This window comes from Mesocricetus auratus, unplaced genomic scaffold, assembly GCF_017639785.1.
Source record: "Mesocricetus auratus isolate SY011 unplaced genomic scaffold, BCM_Maur_2.0 Super-Scaffold_100004, whole genome shotgun sequence".
Taxonomy (NCBI): Eukaryota; Metazoa; Chordata; class Mammalia; order Rodentia; family Cricetidae; genus Mesocricetus; species Mesocricetus auratus.
In genome coordinates, this window is record NW_024429189.1 from 32,003,627 (window position 1) to 32,015,079 (window position 11,453).

The window sequence follows — 11,453 nt, forward strand, 5'->3', positions numbered from 1 at the left end:
TGAGGGCATAAAAACCATGATCTGAGCAGAGTAAGACTGAAACCCTATGGGATGTCAACTCCTGCAGGTCCACATCAGGCATCTTGGCCTCAGGATAGAATCATCTAGGCTCAAATGAGCTTGGGTAGCAGTCCTCCAGCTTGACTATCTGCAACACACATAGTTACTCTCCTGGGCTAGTTCTATTTCATGACTGTAGTTTTCTTTAACAATGCTCTATGGTCTTGGCATTTCCAATATGCAGCAGGAAGGGGAGATTGGCATGCAGATTGGGAGGTCTCTATTTCAACTTAGATTTTATATTTACAGATTTATTCAATAGCCTCTCTAATCATTGCAAGGATTTTGACACTGCCACGTATTGACTGGCAATAGACAGGAACTAGGTGCTAACCTCCATGACCCCTTCACTATTGTATCTATCATGCCTACAAAGCCAGGAACATGTGAATGGTACTGCCAAATTCTACTATCAAGCCAGATGTGTTTCTCTCAATCTTGAACACCCTGGGATACAGTTTTATCAATTTCTGAATTCTGACCTCTGAAAAGGTTCCCTAGGCATCGTTTTGGAGCAAGTAATAACTTTGCATGACACTCTCACCATAGTCTCTCTTCTTTCAAATGAATTTGCAAATTCACCATATGGAGCCATAAATATTTGAGGTTTAGCCCTCAGGGTGTCTTTCCTATGGTCCCAGTGAAGAGTTCAAGGCATCTCTTTGATAGCTTTAATCTCGTTAACAGTTACAGCTGCTTTCTCTGCAGCCTCCTTGTCTGGCAATTGTAAACTTGGTCTTACCCCATTCCTTTCCACACTTCACTTTTGTCACAGATCTCTCTTCTCTCTCACTGCAGACATGAGTAGGAAGAGTGAGCGGCACCAGTCTGAATGCTCACCTATCTTCAAGTTATTCCATTCCTTCTTAATCAGACTCCATTAAGTCATCAGTACCTGGGAGGAATGCAATCTGATTCTTTGCCAGACCAACCTGAAGCCTATATCCAAGTTGTCAACAGAATTCTTGTTTCCCTTTGAAACCTCATAAGCTGGATCTCCACTCCACATTTCTCTTGGGATTCTGATCTCCCAGACACCATTAGAGTGGTCTGATTAGCTCTACTTTCACTGTTCAAGGCATCCCTAATCCACAGCTGCAAACTTTCCACATTCCTCCTGCACACAATTTCCAAAGGTTCCAGAACCATGCATGGCCTTGTGTGTCACAGTAGTGGCTCCATTAATCACTTCCAGCTTACTGTTTTAATTCCCTTTCTCATAGCTTCAGTAGGACACATGACAAAAACAACTTAAGGAGAGAAAGTTCAATTTTTCTTTCCTTCCCTTTTATTTTTCTATGTTTGATGTATTTGCATGTATGCATAAATTGTCTCATATTTGGTACTTGTGTGTGTGTGTGTGTGTGTGTTTACACATATGAGGCCCTCAATCTCTCTCCACTTTTTGCACTCAGATAGTCTCTCATATGAACTCAGAGCTTGTCAATCTAGCTAGTCCAATTATTCCAGAAATCCCCTGCTTTTAAAGTGATGAAATTTCAGGCAAACCACCATACCCATCTGGTATTAACATAGGTACCAGGGACCCAAAGTCTAATCCCCTTGCTTATGTGGCAAGTGGTTTGTCAGCTGGACCAGCTCCTTGGCAGTTGGTTCACAGTTTGAGGCTATATGCCATTACAGCAAGGGCGTCATAGGAGTAAGTGCATAAGGCTGCCTCCCCAGGTAAGAAACAGAGAGATAGATTGTTACTGATTCTTGGTTCACCTTCTCCTTTTCATGGTTTCCAAGAAAGGTATCATCTAGAGTGCTAGGATTCATATGCTCAAAATAACCCAATCTAGAAATAAAAATTTGCAGCCAAAGTTCCAAATTCCTAAACTCTTTCTGAAAAATGTAGCTCAATACAGGTTGCTGTGATGTTCTCTGTGGAAGACCATTGCTCTCTCCCTCCACATTCCTTAGTCATCTTTGTTTATGGTTAAGGCCTGCCTGGCTTTCCCCAGGTCATTTTAGTATGACTGTTGCTGTCCCTGTTCAGCACATGTTTATGTAACTATGTTGGCGAGACTTCATGGCTGTACTTAATGATGTCACCAAGAGACACAATCTCACAACAAACTGTTTGATCCTCAATGGATCTTATAGTTTTCCCACCCCTCTTCCACAATATTCCCTGAGCTTTAGGTGAGGTGACTGCTCTATAGATGAATCTGTTAGGACTGGCCTCTACCTCGGCATTTTTATTGGTTGTGGTTTTCTTTTTTTAATGTTTTATTTAAATTAAAAACAAGCATCTTTTACATGTCAATCCCAGTTCCCTCTTCCTCCCCTCCTGCCTGCCCACCACCAACCCTCTATACCATCCTCTTTCTGCTCTCCAGGAAGGGTGAGGCCTTCCATCGGGATCTTCAAAGTCTGTCATATCATTTGGAGCAGGGCCTAGACCCTTCCCCATGTGTCTAGTCTGAAAGAGTATCCCTATATGTGGAGAGGGCTCCCAAAGTCCATTAATGGACTAGAGATAAATAACGATCCACTACCAGAGGCCCCAAAAGATTAACCAGATCTCCAAACTGACATCCTCATACAGAGGGTCTGGAATCAGTCTGGGGTCCACGAGCAACCCCTTTTTCAGGTAAGCTGTTTCTGTGGGTTTCTCCAGTCTGGTCTTGACCCCTTTGTTCATCACTCCTCTCTCTCTACAACTGAATTCCAGAGTTCAGCTCAGTGTGTAGCTTTGGGGACTGCTTCTGCTTTCATCAGCTATTGGATGAAGGCTCTATGATTGCATATAAGGTAGTCATCAGTCTCATCATCGGAAAAAAACTGGTACAGGAAACTTCTTCCTAAACATAACACCTGTAGCACAGACACTGAGATCAACAATTAATAAATTAATATTATTTAATAGTTAAATAATATTTAAATATTAAAATGTTTTCAAATATGATGTTGCTTTTTCTGTTGCTGCAATAAAACAACATTACTAAAAGAGAAATTAGGAAACAGAATTTATTTCTTCTTGTAGCTTTCAGGTCATCATCAGAGAATCCCAGGCAAGACATGAAATAGAGGAATGCTATTTACTGGATTGCTTCCAGGCTCATACTCAGCTACCTTTCCATCTGCATATGGTTCACACTGCCCACAGTGGGACAGGTATGTCTTCATCGATTATCAATCAACAAAATGTCCCAAAAATATATTCATGGGCCAATTTGATGGAGGCAATTTCCCAGGTGAGATTTCTTCTTCCCAGGGGTGTCAAGCTGATGACTAAAGCCTATTATAACAAAATATTCATGAGAAGGGTTAAATATCCTGTGCCCTTTTTGGACACATAGATTGAAATGAGAAATCTCAAGAGTTTGTACACGTAATAAGTCCAAATTTAACATTTACAGATTCAATAAAAGCATGATCTGTTAGTTAATTCAATGAAAATGATTTATATATTTTTCATATTTAATTGATTAAATATATAGTCTTTACATTTAAGCTGAGAAGCAGACATCAAATGTTAAGTCATTATTAATAATTGCAGAGCCAGTGTCTTACTCTGTAACCCAAGCTGACCTGGAACTTACTATGCAGCTTATGTGGTCTCTGTGTTATGACAACTCTCTTGCCACCTTAAACTCCTAAATGCTAGAATCACAGGTTTTATCCCACAGTTCTGGAAATGGAAGCTAGAGCATCACACATTCTAACTGAGCTAATTCTGAGTCCTAAACATCTAGGAAATCCTTGCATATAAAAATCCAAATTGAACCAGGAAGATCTCTTTCATTCAGAAAGCCAGTTAAAATGAAGAATTGCCCCTGGCATAAATGGCTTCCACTTTAGTTTTCTGCCAGAATACAAACAAATTGTGCATGTGATATATGAGCTAAAGAACAAATAGCAAAGCAGGTGTAGCTCCCCTGTGAGAAGTAGGAGTTCCATCATTCTTTACAGGCTGTTTCTGAGATTGGTAGTCCATATATTGTACAGAAAACCATCCTGGAAGGTCAGAATGTGCACCTCTCTACCTTCTGCAATTCAGGTTGGCTGAGTTGTAACAACTCTCAGATTATAACTATTGTATGCAGGATAAGTTTTTCCTTCCTTTGTGTTTTATTTTTTCATAATTTCACTAAGTAAAGAAACATCTTGCTAATACCCAGGACTTGACATAAAATAGTCATTGACTAGGACTATCAGAATTTAAGTTGTTCTAAAAGAAAAATTGCAAACTCCCAGATTCCCATAACTTAGCTATAGGTTTTTTTTTCAAACAAGGTCCTTGTAGACTGCTTTTGGTAAGATTGCCATTTTTACTATGTTAATTCTACCTAATCAAGAGCATGGGAGATCTTTCCATTTTCTGGTGTTTTCTTTCTTTCTTTAAAGACTCAAAGTTCTTGTCATACATGCCTTTCACCCATTTGGTTAGAGATATTCCAAGATATTTTATGTTGTCTGTGGCTATTGTAAAGAATGATGTTTCTCTGATTTCTTTCTCAGCACATTTATTGTCCATATACAGTAGGGCTACTGATTCTTTTGATTTAATCTTGTATCCTGCCTCTTTGATGGAGGCAATTATTCTCACTTCACACATTTCATTCAAAACATGCTGCTAAAGTTCATTACTTTGTTAATATTTGCCAACCTGTAGAAGGAAGTAATGCTTTATATGCCTTGAAATTAGATGGCATATGGTTTATTTCCAGAAAGGAAGTTGTTATACACTCATAGTATGATTTTTATTATCTTCAGTAAATTCAAATCATTACAAAGTAAATCAGATAAGGGCAAAAAAATTATGGGAAAACTATCTTTAAAATGCTTTTATGAAGGTTAGATATTCCCAGATGGGGTATTCAGTATCATTACTGGTAGGGTGAAGATTTAAGTTTTATGGAAATATTAGGCAAGAGTTTGCAGATCGTGAGTACTAATCCATCAAAATGACCACATCTAGAACTAAGGAAATTTATTACACTTTTATACAGAAAAATATAGTCTGGACATTTTGTCAATTTTATTTTTAATTTTTTTAACTTTAAAATACTTATATGTATATGTTTGTCTTGGTGTGTGCATAGACACCAGGGATGATAATTTCTGGTGCCTAGCGAGTCCATCTGATGGCATCAGATTTTCTGGAACCACAGACACAGGCATTTGTGTGCCACTTGATGTGGGTACTGGGAACAAAACTCAGATTTTCTTCAAAGGTAGCAAGTACTCTCAATGGCTGAGATATCCCTCCAGCCTCTGAGAAGATATTGTTATTAAAATATTATCCACATAACTAGATTAAACCTAATTTGTAATTAGTTGTTTCTATTCAGTGTATGAGTCATACATGGAGGCCAGAGAACAACCTAAAGTGTCATCATCCCTTAGGTGCCATCTATCTTTTACTGGTTTAAGACAGAGTGTCTTACTTGGCCTGGAAATTGCCCAATAGGCTAAGATGGTTGGGCTGGCCAGAGAGTCCCATACCCCAGGGACCTTCCCATTTCTGCATCTCCAGGGCTTGGATTACAAATGCATGCTATCATATAAGATGTTTTTTGTTTGTTTGTTTTTTTGTTTGTTTGTTATGTGAGTTCTGAAGGTTGAACTCAGGTGCGTAGGTTTCCAAATCCAGGAGGAGTTGTATAAACAATAGTCTTTGGTCTATTAATCAAATTGTTATATACATCTCTAATATAATATGAGACTCAAGGAAACTTGGATGGCAGCAGGATGACTCAGAACCTCCATTCTTGGTCTGTAAAAACAAAGTCTCACCAGAAAGCAGTACAAGAACACAGATGGAGGATATCCTTCTGTATGCTGTGAATATATGTTTCTCTTATAGGTTGATGAATAAAACTGTTTTGGTCAGTGGACAGGCAGGAAGGATAGATGGGGCGACCAAACTATGTAAAGGTGAAGAGAAGGAATGCAGAGAGCAAGTAAACAGAGAGATGTAGCTGATAAGGAAGAAAGAGGCCTGGGCATCACTGGAATGCCAATTGTATGTGGAAATACATGCATTAATAGTTATGTGCCAATAATTAAGAGAGTGCTAGGCATTAAGAAGGCCGAGTCAACTGCTGAACAATTTATAATTATTATAAGCCGCAGTGTGTTTATTTGGGATTTAGTGGCAGCAGGACCAGACTGGACAGAAACTTCCATACGCACAACTTCCTTAGTTATGGGCATTCTTCCTTCTTCCATTGTTTGTGCACCATCTTACAGTGTAGTCCATAATTCCCTCAAACTCATCATTCTTTTGCCTCAGTCTGCCAACATGGCATTGCAGGTATATTCATTTGTATCTAGTCACAGCATTCTTTTTGCATGTTATTCAATGAATGTGAGAGGATAAGAGATATTTTCAATGGAATTTCAAATATGTTCAATGAATTATTAAAGTATAAATTTGGTCTCATCAAGGGCAACTAAAAATCTATATGTAAATCTTCATTTTTTACCTTGAGTTTTTTCCTTTTCATTTGAAAAGATTGAATCTGCATTGCACCATTTTTGGTCCTAGTAAAATGCAACTTTTACCAATTTATATAGAAAACACCATTTTGCTACTTGTTATGCATTCACTTATGGTTGCTTTCCATGCACAATGCTTTTTGAATGTTACGTAGCTATTCCTGAGTTGAGTCAACTCTCTGACATCTGTCCCAGAATAGCAAGCATCTGTATTCACCCTGTCTGTGTGTTCTAAACTCGCACATCTTTTATTTTTATTTTTCCTTGAGGAAGATTAGAAATACAAAGATGAATAATTAGCTCTCTTGTCTACCTGCTTTGTCACAGTCATCCTTGAATCACTTTTCTGTTTGTAAAGAGATTTAGTGGGAACATTAACAACAACAACAATTTCTGAAGAACTCCACTAAAACACAGAATCTGGGACAGAATACATAATGATAAACACAAGAGAACATGTGCATACACAGAGCCATGAGTGCTCAAAAACCACACGTGTGTGTGTGCTCGCGCATGCACGCACGTGCGCGCGCGCGCGCACACACACACACACACACACACACATTAAAACCCTCCATAAAATTTTGTTCTGACAATGAAAGGAAAATTTTATTTGCTTGTGTTTCTTGAGAAAGTGCTCAACATCCCTAGCCATCTGGGAAATACAAATCAAAACAACTCTGAGATACCATCTTACTCCTGTCAGAATGGCTAAAATCAAAAACACCAAGGACAGTTTATGCTGGAGAGGATGTGGAGAAAGGGGAACACTCCTCCACTACTAGTGGGAGTGTCGACTCCTACAGCCACTTTGGAAATCGGTATGGAGATTCCTCAGAAAAAATGGGAATAAGCCTACCACAAGACCCAGCAATTCCATTCTTAGGCATATATCCAAAAGATGCACATTCATACAACAAGGACATCTGTTCCACTATGTTCATAGCAGCATTATTTGTAATAGCCAGAACTTGGAAGCAACCTAGATGGCCCTCAATCGAAGAGTGGATAGAGAAAATGTGGTACATTTACACAATGGAGTACTATTCAGCAGAAAAGAATAATGGAATCCTGAAATTTGCAGGCAAATGGATGACACTCGAAGAAACCATCCTGAGTGAGGTACCCCAGTCACAAAAAGAGAAACATGGCATATACTCTCTCATATATGGATTTTAGACATATATCTGGGGAGTGCCAGCCTACAATCCCATGGCCAGAGAGTCTGGGAAACAGAACCTTCATCCAATGGCTTATGGAAGCAGAGGCAGACTCCCACAGCTAAACACTGAGCTGAACTCAAGGAACCCAGTGACAGAAAGGGCGGACTGATGACCAAAGGGATTAAGACTGGGCTGGTTTAACCCCCAGAAACAGCTGACCTGACAAGGGTTAGCTCTTGAATCCCAGACTGATGGCTAGAAATCCAGCATGGGACTGATCAAGACCCCCCTGAATGTGGGTATCTGAAGAGGCCTAGGCAATCTATTAGGCCTTGGGTAGTTGATCAGTACTCATCCCGAGTATACACATGGACTTTGGGTGCCCATCCAACAATGAGAGATGCACTCTCATCCTGGACTCTTGGGGGAGGGTCTAGGCCCTGCCCTGGATGAAATGACAGACTATAGACACCCCCATGGAGGGCCTCACCCTCACTAGGGAAATGAGGGGATATTGGGCAGGGGTTGTTGGGAGGGCATGGGAGGAGGGGGGAGAGAAAGGGAGAGGGACCTGGGATTGACATGTGAAGCAACCTTGTTTCTAATCTAAATTTAAACTTAAAAATAAATAATAAAAAAGAATAATAATAAAAAAGAGAATGGGAAAGCAAGCACAAGATGTAAGTGTATGATTAAAAGCAAGCTTCCATCCTAAATGATGAGAAGACCATGTCTTCTCTGTCTTTTACCAGCTCATTGTTTTCATCTAATCATAATCTTATATTCACTTCCTTGACTCTGTTATGGAACTTTAAGTTCTTTGACTCCATATGAAAAATTAAAGACGGATTATTTCACCCCATTATCCTATATGCTAACCAGTACCTTCCTCTGTGGCCCTGGCAGAACTAATTCACTATACACTCCAGGTTCATTTTAAGGTCACGGGAATTTTCCATTCCAATCTTCTTGAATTCTGCTTATGCAAATAGGAACTACTAGGCTGTGATCATTTTTCTCATTTTGTAATTAAAAAATTATCATAAATTTAGTAGTTGGATGGATGGGAATAGTCTTGGACTTTCCTATGAGTGCTCAATCAAGAGAATATATTCGATGTAAACTCTCATTTCACTATGAATGGCTCAATATCTTTTTTAAATTTTAAATTTAGGTTAGAAACAAGGTTGCTTCACATGTCAATCCCAGGTCCCTCTCCCTTTCCCTCCCCTCCTCCCATGCCCTCCCAACAACCCCCGCCCAATATCCCCTCATTTCCCTAGGGAGGGTGAGGCCCTCCATGGGGGTGTCCATAGTCTGTCATTTCATCCAGGGCAGGGCCTAGACCCTCCCCCAAGAGTCCAGGATGAGAGTGCATCTCTCATTGTTGGATGGGAGTTCAAAGTCCATTTGTATGCCAGGGATAAATACTGATCAACTACCCAAGGCCTAATAGCCATGGCAATGTGCCTCTTCTTACATCAGCCACTGAATGATGTTTCTGTTTCCCAGACTCTCTGGCCATGGAATTGTAGGCTGGCACTCCCCAGATCTATGTCTAAAATCCATATATGAGAGAGTACATGCCATGTTTCTCTTTTTGTGACTGTGTTACCTCACTCAGGATGGTTTCTTCTAGTGTCATCCATTTGCCTGCAAATCTCAGAATTCCATTGTTTTTTTCTGCTGAATAGTACTCCATTGTGTAAATGTACCACATTTTCTCTATCCACTCTTCGGTTGAGGGGCATCTAGGTTGCTTCCAAGTTCTGGCTATTACAAATAATGCTGCTATGAACATAGTGGAACAGACATCCTTGTTGTATGAATGGGCATCTTTTGGATATATGCCTAAGAGTGGAGTTGCTGGGTCTTGTGGTAGGTTTATTCCCATTTCGGCAGCACATATACTAAAATTGGAACGATACAGAGAAGATTAGCATGGCCCCTGCCTATTCTCTTTTACATCAGCAAAAACCCAATTTTTAATAAACAATACAAAGTTGAAATATATTTTAATCAGTCAGTATGTGGAAACAAAAGAGCGAATGTGGTCTATGGCTCATGTTTATTTATATGTAAGCTTGTGCATTTGTGTGTATGTATGCAAGTGTAGGTGAGGAGCTGGAGATGTAACTATGTTTCTGCTGTGTAGTTTGAAAGTAAGAATTGTAACCATAGCCGGGCAGTGGTGGCACACGCCTTTAATCCCAGTATTCAGGAGGCAGAGGCAGGCGGATCTCTATGAGTTCGAGATCAGGCTGGACCGACAGCCTCCAAAACAATACAGAGAAACCCTGTCTCGTAAAAAAAAAAAAAGAATTGTAACCATTGTAAGAGCAAAGCAAAGAAAGTTAGATTCAAATTATTGATTTATTGATGCTACTTTGAGTGATAATAATGGCTGAATACTCAAATGTCTTAGCCTAATTGTAAGATGTAGACTTTATTTTGTTGCTAACAATAAAATCAGCAACGTGACTAACAAAGTAAATGCTTTCGTTGAATTAGTTAGCCAATCTCAGCCTACTGCTTATTGATGTTTATCAAATGTACTGTTGTCAAGAGATTTTCCATATTCAACACATATTTGTAGGATTTGGAAGGGACAGAAGGTAGGCAGAAAGAATGGAAGGCAGGCAGATTGTATAGGAGGGAGTGCAGGAAGGTAGGAAGAAAGAAGGGAGATAAGAGGTATTTTTAATACATGAGAAAGAAGGCTCCACAGACATTTCAGGATCTCCTATTTGGAAGAAATAGTTCCAACTGCTTTGCTTAAGAAAGAAAAACTAACAAATGACATTTACAGAACGTTGTCCTTTTTATTTTTGAACTTTATTCTAAACAAAGCAAGTTGAGCAGTATTTCTAAGTTCTGCAGCCTGCAGGTTGATCCATTTTGGTCTTTCCTTTTAAGAGTCACATAACAGTATTGGAAAGGGTCCACCCATCCCTACACAGCATTCACTCTGTGGAAAGTTATTTACATGCTCTAAAACATCCAGTGTTATTTCAGCATCATACTATTTATAATTTCAGTCACAGATTGAATAAATTTTAAGGGTAATGCTATTCTACATAGGTGACTGTTTTATTAGTCTACTGAGATACAATATGATAATTTAATGGTCTTTTCCTATAATGGTAAATATTTTACCACATTAAGGCACATTATCTCTCAAGTTTCAAGTACAATATCTCTCTTAACATTTAATTCTATGGAGTCCTCTAGGAAATAGATGCATTGTGTTATGCAGAAATAGTGATTTCACTTGTTTTTAAGCTGTAAACTCTACCCTTAACTTGGTTGTCAGTATGTTACACTTACTGTTTTGCTGTCCCTCCCACATCTGGCTTCTCCTTTTAAGTTGTGGTTGCCAGAAGAGACGGGTGGTGCATGAAGGTTACTTAAAACACTGCCAATTTTAGCACGGTAGCAAACATGGGTCAAATCAAGTGGAAATTGATGCCAGGGTTGGAGAAACGAGTCAGAAAGTTTGAAATTGGCAAGATCGTTCCCCATATTTTAGATGTATTTTAATGCCTTTTTCTCAAATTCTGACTATAAACAATAGCAAATTCTGAATTTGAATCAATAAGTTGTATTATTGCTATGTTCCATGCCAGACACCTTAGAAGAATATCTCATTTAGAGTTCATAACATTCACAAATGAGGAACTTGAGGCATTAGAGTCCTGAGGTGATTTGCCTGAGTTCATATGCTGATTAAAAAAAAACAATCACACAGCTCACATATCAATAAATGGATTTGTAGTT

At 39.1% G+C, this 11,453-nt stretch overlaps 1 non-coding gene across 1 annotated transcript; it reads left to right on the forward strand.

Annotated features, from left to right (window-relative positions):
- Positions 1-9,558: 9,558 nt before the first annotated feature.
- LOC121140571 lies at positions 9,559-9,664 on the forward strand. Its single transcript, XR_005877502.1, has one exon. It is a non-coding gene; the product is annotated as a U6 spliceosomal RNA (small nuclear RNA).
- Positions 9,665-11,453: the final 1,789 nt, after the last annotated feature.